Here is a 12,624-nt window from a genome sequence, read left to right as displayed (position 1 = left end):
TCTTAAATTCTGTTTAAAAGGTTTCCTGTCGTGAAATAGATGAATTTGAATGAAACATTGCTCTTATGCTTTCTGACCATTATTTTTCCCATATAAAAGTGAAATTTGTTATCTACATCCTCTCTGGTTGCTAAGATACAATGTATCCTTAAGGTTGCTAATACTAGTAGCAACAACAGCTGTTGAATCTAATTTGCATTCAAATGAACAATTCACAACTATGTCCTTCAAGTCCCAGGGTGCTCCTGAAGGATTCTCTGTGCACCGATGCAGTAGTAGCCGCAAGATGGAAATGAGGTCAATGGTACAATCTAAAAGCTGCATCAGTTAATGGATCAGTCACGCTATGAAGGGCTGCTGATATATTCACAACGCTTTTGAAAAAACAATCATCCCAAAGCTAATGTCAGATCTCCATGCCAGGCCATCTTCTTATATTTCAGGCTGTTCGAGGGTTAATTGCAGCACGACTAGAATTGACCTGAGTTATTTTACCACCTAATAGGGATACCAAAAATCCTTTATTCCTGGTCAAGGCAGGAAACATATGATTATAGTGTTGCCCTGTACCCATGCATCCAGGAAATTTCAGAGAAGTTTGGACCCACTTGTTGGCATTGTTTATTGGTAACAGTGCGACTGATGATTTGTACCTAATCTTCATGAAACCCCTGAAGGTCTCTGCCATTGGTGTTGCCAGTAGTGACAGACAGGTTTCAATCGCTAGAGAACATTCCCAGGACCCAAAGTGACAGTATTTTCCAATCTACAGTTTTCCAAGAAAAACGTACAATATAGCAACAGCATTAAAGTGCCACTGGTGCTCGTCACACAGCAAGACTATTGCTATGTGACCAGCAGATATAAGAAAGCATATTCCTTTTAGTGTTTTTGGCTCTGAAGTGGTTCTTGATCTGAGGGAACAATTGCATCCGTCTAGCCTTTACAGAGGTAGAACAACTGGAACTCCTACTGGCCACTTGAACTCCTAATATTAGTGAGACAGCTATGGACTGTGATGCATATTATAACTTTAATCCTTATTTTAAAATTCTCCTTAATAATCACCTTTAAAGGAATCACCGTTTTTTTGTTTTTTGGGGTTTTTTCTTGTGTGGTACGCGGGCCTCTCACTGTTGTGGCCTCTTCCGTTGCGGAGCACAGGCTCCGGACGCACAGGCTCAGCGGCCATGGCTCACGGGCTCAGCCGCTCTGCGGCATGTGCGATCTTCCCGGACCGGGGCACGAACCCGTGTCCCCTGCATCGGCAGGCTGACTCTCAACTACTGCGCCACCAGGGAAGCCCCAAAGGAATCACAAATTATTATCTGCTTATCAAAAACTTAGAGACTATAAAAAATTCCACTGAACAAAATTGAAGTTACTCATAATCTTACAATTGAGAAATAACTATTAATAGTTTGAGTCCTCCTTACCCTTTCCCTGCCAGATTTTCTCTTTGCTTTATTGAGAACTTGTACTGATAAGAATTTTGTATTCTGCTTTTCTTCAGGTAGTCTTTATAACATTAGCATAACACTTAGTAATGTCATTTTACTGACTACATAATACTACACCATGAGGGTATCACATCATCATAAAAAGAGCTGTAGAGTTGAAATTTTCATTTACTTTTATTTTTCTTCTTGCCAACTTAAAGACAAACACACAACATAAGAGTTGTGAGTTTAAGTTTTATTCAGGGTCTTACTGAGGACCATAGCCTGGAGACAGCTCTGAGGAACTGTCAGAGCTGTCTTAATTTCCAAAAAGATAATATCTATGTTTATACTCACAAAAATTGTACGAGTACTTTGCCAATGTAGTCATATATTTTGGAAATATTTATCCCTTCTCCATTATATCTACTGGAATAAATTTTGTTTGTCTTTTATGTTTTTGGCATATAGACATTTTATGATTTTATATAATCAAATCTATTATCTTTCCATTCTGATTTCTTGCACTACTTTTAAGTCTGCAAAATCTTTCTCATACAGACATTTGATAATGTATTAAGTTCTATTTTTTTCCTAGACTTTCTACAATCTGATTTTTCACATTAAACTCTTTAAGCATTTTAAATGTTTCCCCAAATCATAAACGAATTTTTTTCTAGTACCATTTATTGAAAAACTTTAATATATGTTAATATATGTATCACATGTTGTGGGAAAATAGATCTTACCTGGATTTGTCAGTGTTCTTGCAAAGTCCTGGCCTCCTGAGCCATGGAAATTGATACACCATGATTATTTTTATTTTCACTGGAAACAAAATTGCTTTTCACTTGCCTGCGTATTAGATATTTAGCCATCTAAATATCTTAGCCATCTAAAGTCTCCTTAATGGTGGAACTTATTGCTCCTATGCAAAGGATCATAAGACTTTTATCCCTAAGAACCAAAAGATTCCATTCCAGGACAGGCACCTGAATTAAAGGAAAAGGAGACTGAGTAAAGCCTTAGACCACCGAAGGGATTTAGAGTGTTGTCTTTCTATGTGTTTACATTTCAAAAGACAGAACCAGAATCCTGGGCTGTAGATGTTCAGAACTGGTCTTATCTTCCCCCTAAAGAGATTTATTTGCATCCCAAAGTTAAGAACCCAGAGTCCTTCCCCGTTCCCAGGAGGAGGGGCAGCTACAGTCCCCTTCTGTGTAGGGGAGAAATTCATAGTTCTGGATCCCTAGCCAGACACAATCCCACAGCACGTGTAGGATTTACCCATCTACCTCTAATCATGTCATCTGCGGGTTTAGGCAGAGAGCAGTGGGGGACTGACTCTGGGGACAGTTTCAGCTGTGAGTGAAAAAACCTCTGATGTCTAACAGAGTATCTGTAGATGTTTCTCCTCTCCCTCTCTCTCTCTCTCTCTCTCTCTCTCTCTCTCTCTATATATATATATATATATATATATATATATATATATACATATATATGGATATACATATATATGGATATATATATACACACATATATGGATATATATAAAATTATGTGAGTAACACCTCAGAAACTTCCCAGTTTTTGACAACATATATTACATTTTTAGGACTCTTGAATCTCCTTCTGGACTATTTTCTATCTATCATTTTCACTCAATTATTTGGACTTTATAATATTTTCTAATGTTTGATAAATTTCACATAATTAGTGGGGTTTTTCCCAATTTTTAAGACTCTCTCATCCTTTCATTTTTTCCTCAAGAATTTAGAATCCCTTCATCAACATCAAAAAGAAGTTGAAATTTTTACTAAACCCATAGCAATTGGTAGATAATTAACATCTTTATAATATTTCATTTTCTTATCCGGAAACACAGTATATTTCTTCATTTATTATAATTTTTATATCTCAGTTTTGCAGTTTTCTGTATATAAATTCAATAATTTCTATTTGATATAATTATTAAGAATGTAATGTTTCTGTTGCTGATGTGTATGTAATCTTATTTTTTACTATACTTTCCATCATTATTGATATGACTATAATCTCATATTCAGTCTTTTTTTAACTCATTAATTTTTACAGATTTTCAGCTGATAAAGTTTCTTAACTACCCAATCATAACTGCTGCATATAACCATTCAGTTCTGTTTTATGTTTTTTTAGCATTGGAGAGAATTTCTAAAATACATTTAATAGTAAAAATGATTTGTCCAACCATAGAACTAAAATTTTTTTCTTGTTGATCTAGTCATGTATCAAATATATTCATCATAAGAATCTGTAGTTATCAGGTACAAGAACGCCAAATTTTGTAAGATGACATAATCATGGCCTTGAGGAAGGTCACAGCTTACTAGAGAATAGAGTAGCTTCCAAGGAAAACTCTAAAATGTATTCTGTACACCTTTACATCAGCTGCAAACTTCAGTCACCAGAGAAAGGAGATAGCAAATGATCAAGAAATAGGCAGACAGAAATATTCTTGAGTCTATGGGCTAAAAATCAATCAATATAGCTTATTACATTTACTGAGTTCAAGACAATTGTTTTTTAAAATTATTGTTTTAGTGAATTTTAAAATGCATAATTTTAATTTTTAAAGAGAGGAACAAATTTTTTTTTTTTTAACTCAGGTCAAGGCATGTACAGTACAGTGAAGAGTCTAACAAAACCTAGGTGTGGCAAAGAAGAAATTTCTTCCCTATAGAAGTACCACACCATGATTCAACCTTTCTGAAATCCTAGGGGCCTCTGGAATTTAGTTTCTTAAATTTAAAGATTATTGGTCAACGTGAATTATTTCCGATTTTTTGAGTTTGTTCCTACCATGTGTGGATTTATAGTGGAGATTAGAGAAAACATATAAAAGTAACTAGCAGAATTTCTGGCCCAAGGAAAATTCATAATAAATATTAGTTTCCCATTACTGTGGTGTGTGTGTGTGTACGTGTGTGTGTGTGACTTGAATTAAACTTTTAGTTTTACTAAACTTGGACTCATTTTATGGTGGAAATAATCTGTAATTTTTCCAAAAATGACTTGTGAATTTTTTACCATCAGCTGTTAAGAATTCTAATTTTGGTAGTTATCAAGCAAACTATAACTTTTGGTGCACAGCAACCAATTTTTATTTGCCACAGAATGCAAAATTAAAACACCAGATCCCTTATAGAAATATATGCAAAATAAAGTTGATGTAAAGATTAATACATTTTCTTTTAAATTCCATGTACAGTTTATTTCTATTATACCTAAAATTGGGATTTTCTAAATTTAAAATAATCTCGAAAGCTCTTCTGGGGTTCTTATATTTGCCATATATGCACCTCTATTTGGATTGAATTGACTCAAGGGAAATGGATGGGTGGATAGGTAGATAGATAGATGATAGATAGATAGATAGATAACAAAGAAGGAAGAGAACAGAGAAAATTTTCCATGATACGTTTATAAATAAAAACTGTTGCTTCTTGGAATCCAATTAAATTATTGCAAAGTTGAGGTTAAAAAAAGTCACTCATGATCTAGAGTATAAATTAAACAGCTAATCCAGTTACTGCCCATTTCATCAACATTTTCCACCTTATCAAGGATTGATTTACCACAAATTTCCAGGAGGAAAATTTGTTTCCCAGTCTATTACAAGTATTTCTATTTTCTAAAACTTGGATATTCTCCTGGGAAAATTTGAGAATAAGAGTAAAAGTTAATAGAGTCTGTTCTTCTCAAATGCTTGTTTTGAAAAGTGCAAATTTGTTCCAAGGTAATTGGCATATTAGGGAACAATTTGGGCATAATGGAACTTCACATTTACTTATGCATGATTTTATCTGCAGAAAAAAAACTACATGAAGGTAAAAAAATTGCACCCAACTGAACTGAGTCAGAACGCACAAAACACATTCACGCAAACACCTTAAACATCTGCTAACTACCTCTATTAATGCATGGGTTAAATTGCAAGGTTTTTTACTATTCTTTTGCATTTGTAAACTTGTTTTAGTTTTAATCCAGCATCTTCAATATGTCTAAATGGTTCAAAATTCCAACCTATGCATGTAAAAGGAAAGCTTTAAGGAATGAAGAGAAGCTTGAAATGATAATGCATTTTGAAAGAAATGAGAGAACGTGTGATACTTCCTGAGCAACAGAGACAACACTGGGAAATAAAAGGTTATGGTTGAAACATTTCAAATGCTGAAAAGTCAGTAAGAATAAGGCCTAAAGAAGCAGAAAAAATAGAAAGATTGTTAAGCATATGGATTGACTACCAAATAAAAGTAAATCAGAAACAATCTTCCTCACAGAGAGAAAGCACTATCTATATACAAGGACCTTCGGCAGAAATCACCAAACCCTGAAAATGACCTCTTAAATCACAGCTTTCTTTTTTTGCGGTATGCGGGCCTCTCACTCTTGTGGCCTCTCCTGTTGCGGAGCACAGGCTCCGGACGCACAGGCTCAGCGGCCATGGCTCACGGGCCCAGCCGCTCTGCAGCATGTGGGATCTTCGCGGACTGGGGCACGAACCCATGTCCCCTGCACCGGCAGGTGGACTCTCAACCACTGAGCCACCAGGGAAGCCCTTAAATCACAGCTTTTAAACACAGTGGTGCGGTTGGTGGTTTCAAACAAGGCTGGCATTTCCAAAGCCTTCAACTGTTGGATGAAGACATAAGCACAAACAAGAAAGGCACAAAAAATTTTTCCAGCAGTGATACAGAAGTTAATTGAAGAAAAAGACTATGCTTTAGATCAAATTTTTAATTTTGAAGAAGCAAGTATCTATTCTCTTGTATGCCTAGAAGGACCTACACCTGAAAGGCAGAAAAATATGCCCTGGGATTTAAGGTTGTGAATCGTTTAACTGTGATGTGTGGCTCAGAATCAATGAGCCACACTTACCCAAACTTTCCATCTGACTTCAGGTATGGTCCTGCCACAATTCACAGCAACTCACAAGTCACAACACTTCTGATGCCCACTTCCAGGTCCTTCTCAAGATTAAGTGCCGTATTTACTGTAGTACTTACGTACTAATCATTTAACGTGTAAAACTATGCTACCATTTCTTCTTCTTTTTTACATATTTATAACATGTCACTGATGAAGTTTTAGAGTATTGTGACCCACTTTTCCCATAAACTCTGTGTTTTTTATTGCACAATTTTCATAGCTTTTCCATTTTGAGGAATGTATGTATCTTGCTATAGCAGGACTGGCTGTACTTTCCTTCAGAGAAGGTCTCTAGTTTTCTACAAATACAACTCATCTATACATTATACTTAGTATGACAACTATCCAGAAAGAGTCTAGTAAATAAGATTAATGGTTTGTCAATAATAGGAAGCAGGGGGTGATGGGGATTTCATCTCTATGCTGACAACTCCTAAATTTATACATTGAGCTCAGATCCTTCTTCTGGCCTCCAGGCTTACATAATCAGCAGGTACTTGACATTTCCTCTTAGACATCTTGCCACCATCTCAAATGCACTTCATATGTCCAAAACTGAACTTTTCATCTTCTCTTGAAAAATTGTTCCTCCTCCAGTTTCCATCACCTGAGTAAACTGCCTCCCTGCTCTTGTTCTTTCTCCCACTCGTGCCTGAATCCTGGTCGTTCCAAACAACTCTCCCTGCCACCCCCAAGTACAAATGGCATCTAAACCATCACCAGACCTGTCTGTTCTACCTCCCAAATGCATTTCCACTCTCTCCCTTCTCTCTGTCTGCACTGCCCCCACCTGGTCTACATCTCCCTGGGACCCCCACAGCCTCTTCCTGGTGCCCCTGCTCTAGGTTCTTTCCAGAGTATTTTGGGGGAAAACTAGGATCAAGTGACACCTCTGACTAGAAAAGTCAATGGTGGCAGAAGACCTAAATGGACATTTCTCCAGAGAAGATATACGGATGGCCAACAGACACATGAAAGGATGTTCAACATCACTAATCATTAGAGAAATGCAAATCAAAACTACAATGAGGTATCACCCCACATCAGTCAGAATGGCCATCATCAAAAAATCTACAAACAATAAATGCTGGAAAGGGTGTGGAGAGAAGGGAACCCTCTTGCACAGTTGGTGGGAATGTAAATTGATACAGCCACTATGGAGAACAGTATGGAGGTTCCTTAAAAAACTAAAAATAGAGCTACCATACGACCCAGCAATCCCACTCCTGGGCATATACCCTGAGAAAACCATAATTCAAAAAGGGACATGTACCACAATGTTCATTGCAGCTCTATTTACAATAGTCAGGACATGGAAGCAACCTAAGTGTCCATCAACAGATGAATGGATAAAGAAGATGTGGCACATATATACAATGGAATATTACTCAGCCATAAAAAGAAACGAAATTGAGATATTTGTAAGTGAGGTGGATGGACCTAGAGTCTGTCCTACAGAGTGAAGTAAGTCAGAAAGAGAAAAACAAATACTGTATCCTAACACATATATATGGAATCTAAAAAAAAAAAAAAAAAGGGTTATGAAGAACCTAGGGGCAGGACGGGAATAATGACGCAGACGTGGAGAATGGACTTGAGGACAAGGGGAGGGGGAAGGGTAAGCTGGGACGACGTGAGAGAGTAGCATGGACATATATACACTACCAAACGTAAAATAGATAGCTAGTGGAAAGCAACCGCGTAGCACAGGGAGATCAGCTCGGTGCTTTGTGACAACATAGAAGGGAGGGATAGGGAGGGTGGAAGGGAGGGAGACACAAGAGGGAAGAGATATGGGGATATATGTATATGTATAGCTGATTCACTTTGTTATAAAGCAGAAACTAACACACCATTGTAAAGCAATTATACTCCAATAAAGATGTTAAAAAAATTAAACAGCAAAAATTGTTAATAAAATGTTAAAAAAAAAAAGTCAATGGCTTTCCATTGCAGGTTCTATAATCCACAAAATTTCTTAAATTTGACATGGCAAGGCCCAGACTACCTTTTAAATCTCATCTCATACTATTCCTCCTCACCACCCCCATTCCCTGCATCCTGAATCCTGGCTTAATGGAGCCAGCTTCTTTCTTCCTCACACCTCCACTCATATTGTTCATTTTGCAGGCATTTCTGTCCTATTTAATTTCTACTCAGCCTTCAGATCTCCAGCAAATATCACTTTTTCAGAAATACTTTTCTACCCCTTACTCTAAATTAGCACCCCTCATTCTCTTTCTGATCTTACAATCACTGTCTTTCTTAAGGCTTATCACAATTTTTATGTATTTATTCATTTGTGTAATTATTTGTTAAATTCTCAACTTCTCACTAGACTATGAATCCCATGAGGTCAGAGAGCATCTCTGTTTTGATCACAATATTGCCAAATACATGACTGGCACCAAGTACACACTTAAAAATATTTACAGAATGAATAAACTCCTTCAGAAAATGTTTATCATACAATGTTTTGGAAGTTGGATTAAGCTCTGGGACTATATCTAAGAACATATGATCTTTTGTGGGAGACATTTAATCAGATAATCATCATCATAGCAATAATTAGCATTTTGATGACTCGCGTTATCAAAATCCACCTTGACAACAACTTTATGAAGTTTGATACAATTGTATTATTATGCCCAGTTCACAGAAGAGGAAACTGAGGTTCATCAAGGATAAGCAATTTGTCCAAAGTTACAGCCAATCAGAGGCAGAAGTTTAATCACATGTGCTCTAATTACCCTCTACAGGGGCAGGAAACACCTACCAGTCCCTGGGGAGTTGGGAAAGCTTTCACTAAGAAGTGACATTTAATCTGCATCTTACAGAATGAGTCAGAGGTTTCCGGATAGAAGGAGGTGAAGGCGCACTGGGAGGAAGAAAAAGCAGAAGCAAGTGTGTGAGGGGGCACGGGATATTTGTTGCAGGGCAAAGGGTTCAGAGGAGCTGAAGTGCTAAGTCACAGGGCAGAAAGTACATGGAAAGGAGGCAAGAGAAATAGGTTGGGACCAGATTGAGAAAGTCCTGTGTAAACTCTAATCTGATCAAGGGAAAGCCAGTGGTAGTTTTAGTCTAACAAAAATAAAAATAACTCAGGTAGGGGCTGATGATAATGGAGGAGACTGCATGTGTACTTTCCTCTCATTTTTGCTGTGTACTCAAAACTGTTTTTTTTAAAAAAGCTTTAGAAATAAAATACAAAATCATGAGTCCATATTAATATAAGTAATTGAATAAACAAATAAATTGAAAGTATGATGAGAAAGAGGATTTCACACTCTCAAAATACCTTCCCATAGGGAAAAAAAAAAAAAACTTATTACCTACAAAGAGAAAAAGAGTAACTTCACAGTGAACAACGCAGGCAGACACCACCTTACTGAAGCAATTAAAGTGAACACCCCTAACAAGAGGAAAATGAAATCATGTCTCACCTGATAAAATACAAAGAAAAGAAGGCAGCATCACTTTTGCAGTATTTCTGCCAAAGACGCACAACCTGAATCTAAAGATAAGGAAATATTAGACAAGCTCCAACAGAAGGACATTCTCTAGAGTAATTAGTCCGTAATCTTCAAAAGCGTCAGGATCATCAGTCAAGGAGAGACTGAGGGGCTGTTCCAGATTGAAGGAGGCTACAGAGACAAGACAACTAAACGCAACATGGGATTTTGAACTGCAGCCTTTAACTATGAAGGATATTACTTCAGTGTGGTCTCAGGATGAGATAGGAGTACGGCATCAGTGTTCATTTCCTGATTTGGAGGGTTGTATTGTGGTTATGTCCTTTGTAGGAAATACACATTCAAGTATTCGGGATCTGCTGAAGCAGATCAGCAATCTACTCAAAACAGATTCAGGAAAAAAGTTCTTTGTACTTTCTGTAATCCAACTTTTTGGTGGTTGGAATATTTCTTTTAAATAAAGAAGCAAACAAACAAATAAGAATATCAGACTGATGTCAGCTCAATTCTCCAGAACTCAGCTTGAACTCAAATGTAATACAAGAGCATCTTCATCATTTAACCCCTGGCGATATACTGCTTCCCTTAGCAACATACTAAACATCACATTCATTCTCACTTTCCGGAACAAATTATACTTGGCTTTCAATCTTTTCTGCCAATTACTTATTACATCACCACTATTGAGGCTGACAGATCAAAGACGACCAGGAACACACATGAGAAAAGAAAAGAAAAAAAAAATACTGGTGAGTTTATTTAGCTTGTACAGAAAGGGAGACTGCAAGCCCTCGGGAACCACAGGAGCATCTCAGCAGAAGGAGCTGAGAAAAGATTCTTATGGGGTTTGAGCTCACCTTGGAGGATTCTAAGGAGGAGTTAAGGAAGCAGGGACCAGTTCTGGATTGGAAGCTCTCAAGAAGCCAGTGAAATGCAGTGACTGGGAATCTTAACACATTTCCTCTAAGAAGTGGGAAGATTAAATAAGCCTAGTGTTGCCATCGCTAAAGAAACCACAATCTTTCATGTTAGTCAGAAGAGAAGGGTGTTTACTCATTTTTGTGGTCACATACTGGCCTTGTCTATGGCTTGTTCTCAGTATTGTTTATGTTCTATTAAGAATACTGTGGTCTGGTTGTCAGCAGGGCCATTTTTCAATTTCTCACCAAAGAAGTAGAATAAGGACATAAGTAGTACTATAAGGGGCAGACACAGTGTAAACAGAGGAAGTAATCACTGACTACCTGTTATTAAGGGAAGAGTCAAAAAATTAAAAACATGGAATTAAAATAATAATATTTACAATAATCAGCAGCAGCAGCAGCTAACTGGCTGCCGATTCTAAGGCTTTGCATAGGCTGAATATGTTTAATTCTCAAAACTACACAGCAAATTAGCTAATATTATTATCTGTATTTTACAGATGAGAAAACTGAGTGATAGATTAATTTGCCCAATGTCGCTCAGCTAGTAAATAGCAAAGCCAGGATCACTATATAACACAATGGTGGATTTATACATCCAACGGCCAAATATTTACTAAAGTTACTATATATAAAGTATCATGTGGACATTCCAAGGAATAATAGGATGTAGCACCCTCTAACATATTCCTTAACCTCTCTTCCAAACATTTGCTACTCTCATCAATCCCCCTGCCTTACATTTTCAAAGGATATAATCTAGTCTCATATTTCATGATTGAAATATGGGATCAATAATAACCTCCCTTTAACTTTGACATACCCTCAACTCAGTCCTTTATCTCCTTTCACTCTTTTCTCCATGCTTACATTGTTCTCTTTTTTGAACTCTATTGCCTCATGTATGCTCCATGCGTAGTCTTGCAACCTGTTTATGTATCTGCGTCTTAGGAGAAACATTTTAGCTATGGTTTTGTCTGTTCAGCAACCTCATTTCCTTTTGGAGAATTACTCATACCCAGTGATAGGTTGATAAATGTTGATAAATGTTTTCCTGGATCTCCAGGAAAAAAATGTGAAGATAGATAGATAATTTATATATATATATATATATATATATATATATAAAACTATGTATATGTATATATACACACACTTTTTTTTTTTTTTGCGGTACGTGGGCCTGTCACTGTTGTGGCCTCTCCCGTTGCGGAGCACAGGCTCCGGACGCGCAGGCTCAGCAGCCATGGTTCATGGGCCCAGCTGCTCCGCAGCATGTGGGATCTTCCCAGACTGGGGCACGAACCCGTGTCCCCTGCATCGGCAGGGAGACTCTCAACCACTGCGCCACCAGGGAAGCCACACACACACTTTTTATTATAAATTTTGCCCATAAAAGGAACATGTAACAATTTATAAATAATAAAATATATAACACTCTATCTCTTAATTGTAAGTTCCATAGAGCCAATTTATTCTCACAACAAAAGAATGCTTTTGTTGATATTTTGCCAAACTCCTACAGCCAAACTACTGTTGTAGTTGATGAAAGAATGTAGTTATAACTCAAAGGTTGTTGAGTTTTTTGTGTCTATGAATGAGTAAGGCAAAGTGAAACAACAAAGAGGTATGTCAGAAGGTTCTTGTTCATCAATGACATAAATGAGTTCTTTGCTGAATCTGATAATGCTTTTGAAAATACTGGAAGACCATTTCCTCAATTTTTTGTGCTCTTTCACAATGTAATGGCTACAGGTGTGACACAATTTTAAGCTTAATCTGCCTTATTTACATTTCAACACAGCAATAAATCAAGCACTT

This window comes from Leucopleurus acutus, assembly GCF_964270905.1.
Source record: "Leucopleurus acutus genome assembly, chromosome: 4".
Classification (NCBI taxonomy): Eukaryota; Metazoa; Chordata; class Mammalia; order Artiodactyla; family Delphinidae; genus Leucopleurus; species Leucopleurus acutus.
This window is presented reverse-complemented; position numbering follows the sequence as displayed.